Below are 2,818 nucleotides of genomic sequence, written 5' to 3'. Positions count from 1 at the left end.
CTTTGCCAGCCACGGCCCGTCCCTGGGGGGGCTCTCGGGGCTCTGTGTGCTCAAGCTAACCCAAGCAGCAGTTTGGGAAGGTGACATTCAGGGAGCAGCCTGGATGGCCACTGGTTTTGTAGGAATTCTGTTTTTTCTGTTCTAGCATCCTGCACCCCACAAGCTGCTGGGGCACACAGGGTCCAGGCAGGGGTGGTGGTGGGGTGATTCACCAAAGAGGGGGTGTGGGTGAGGGGCTGGCAGCCCCTCCCGAGCCCTTAAATGGTTAAGCTGAAGCAGTTGCAGCATCCTCAGCCCTTTTAAATGCGTCTGCTTGTTGCTATTTCCCAGTGTAAATTAAATCGATCAGCTGCGCTCTGCCCACCCCTCCTTCCCCCCCACCCCCACCCCTTTTAAATTAAGTAGAGCTTTTAATCAAGTGATTTATGTTGAATTTGCAGCCCTGGATTAAACTCGCAGCCCAGGCGGGGGGAGCAGGGCTGGGGGGCTCCATAAATCACCGTTCTCTCCGGGACTGGCTTGGCGAGGCACGGGGAGAGCTGGAGCTCGTGTTTACATCATCCCAAACTGCTGCTCTCACCATCTCCTGTTCATTTCCTGGGGTTACCAGGAGGGCAATTAAATATGATAATAAGCAGAGTGGCTGCAGCAGCACTGCTGGTGCTCACTGTGGGCGCGGGAAGGGGCACCTGCAGCCAGGTGCCCGCTGCATCCCACGGGACGTGGGGACACGGGCCTGGATGGTCCCCAGGGTGCTGAGCTGGCTGGCACCCAGCTGAAACGCTGGAGGCTGATGGGACAGGGCTGCCTGGATGCTGGATCCCAGCAGGGATAATCAGCTCCTCTTTGCTTTCCTGGTAAGCCATCCCCTCCATGCGGGCAATCCGGGAGATGGACATACCCCAAAACTGGCATCAGCACCCTGCAGGTCCCACTCAGGGCTCTGGAAGACCTTGGGGACCAAAGCCACCAACAGCATTGCTGAGTCCCTGTCCAGTGGGTGCCTGCAGCCCTTCCAGCACTGCCAGGCAGCAGGCTCTCCCCTTGGGAGGTGGGTGGGATGGGGTGCCTTGGGAAATGACCCCAAAGCCCACGGCACCCGCCCCCCTCCCCTGAGCAGATGGGGGTGTTGGGCATTGGTGGCTGCCGAGCACTTGGCCCACCCTGCATTTGGCTCTCGCAGCAGGTCCTTTGTCTCCTCCACTCCTCGCCTTCCTCTTTCTCTCCTTTTAAAGCCCTCGGGCTGTGCAGGGCCGGGACAGTCTCTTGGCCTCAGACCAGGACGTGGCTCCTCTGCCAGCGCTGAGCTGGGCCTTGTCCCGCTGCCAGCCATGGCAGGAACCTCCTGTGCCATCCCACCTTGGCGCAGGGTCCCGCGGCCCAGAGCACAGCTCAGCGGGTGTGTGGGGAGTGCCCCCTCCTCCCGCTCAGCCTGGGGGCCATCGCTGCCCCAGCCCCCTTGGCCGCTCTCCAGTCCCCCCGTCCCACCCAGCTGCGGGGTCAGCAGGACCCCCGGGTCCGCCCCGGCCACCCACAGCCGAGCAGAGCCCGAGCCAGATGTGCGCAGATGCAGCTGAGGCAACGTGGGGGCACGTGGCTCCCCCAAACCCTTGCTGTCGTGGGCCCTGCCCTGTGCAGCGTGGGCAGCAGGCTGGGCAGTGGGACGTGTCCCCTGGGAACACCCCAGGGACGTCGCTGTCTGCGCCCCATCCCGCTCCACGCAGGGTTTGGCGCTGGAGCTCTTGTCCCACGTTACTTTAGGCCAGGACAAAGCTCTGTCTCCTTTGTTACACGTTTATAGCAGAGGCAGAAGGGCTGCAGGAATGCGGCGCTGGGATCCGGGAGCTGTAAATCCCAGCCTTTTGTTGTGCTTGGGCTGTGCTAAATCACTGCTTTTCCCTCTGAATATTAATCTCTTCCAAAAGTGCTGACCGGGGCATCTTTCCCCAGCAGCTTTCTGGGGAAGAGGCTGACGCAAGGCCCAGGGCTGGCTCTGGCACAGGAGACGTTCCCAACCAGCATCCAGCAGAAATCCCCGACTTGCTGCTGCCCCGGCACCAGAGGGATGGCACGGACACAGTGCCACAAAACCTGGCTCTGGGCCGGGAGCAGGGACAGCCCAGGGATGCCCTGGGGAAAGGATAAAGGGTGGAGGAGCCAGTTCTCTGGGCTGAGGGGAGACTGGAAGGTGTTTGGCACCAGCGTGGCTGGAAAAGCTCTGCTCACGCCAAAGCACACACAGCCTTGGATCTCTGCAGTGTTTCATTCGCCCAGCGCTGCAGAACAGAGCCCTGTGATTTATGGGGCTCCACGGGGGTCGTTTCCTCCCCAAGCTCGGGGGGTCATGGAGCAAAACTGCTGCCTCTCCCCTTTGTGTGCCTGCAGGGTCTGGGGGTCTGGGAAGATTCCTGGGGTCCTGGCACATCCCATGGGGCACATCCCCCTGGAGAGCCCTGTGGTGGTAACGACCTGAGAGGGCCGGGGGGGCAGCTGGGGGATGCAGGGGTTTTTGGTCTGAAAAATGGGTTTGTTCAGGGGCGTGTGAGCGGCCTGGGATTGCTTTGGGTTCAGCTTGCTCCGCCTGGCTCTTGTTCCCAGCTCCCCTGGGAGGCTCTGCCACAACCTGTGCTCCCTTCAGGCTGAACACGGAGCCAGGAGCTCGTCCATGGAGCTGGGGGTCACTACGGGAAATCCAAGGAAGAGCGAGCCCCAGCTTCCAGATCTTTCTAAATTGAAAACACAGGAGGCAAACAGAGGTGATGGCACAGACTGGAACAGCAGGCGGGAGGAGATGCCTTCCCTCGTTATCCTGCATTAT

Source organism: Myiozetetes cayanensis, unplaced genomic scaffold (genome assembly GCF_022539395.1).
Source record: "Myiozetetes cayanensis isolate MyiCay16 unplaced genomic scaffold, myiCay2020 scf30, whole genome shotgun sequence".
NCBI classification, from domain to species: domain Eukaryota; kingdom Metazoa; phylum Chordata; class Aves; order Passeriformes; family Tyrannidae; genus Myiozetetes; species Myiozetetes cayanensis.
This window is presented reverse-complemented; position numbering follows the sequence as displayed.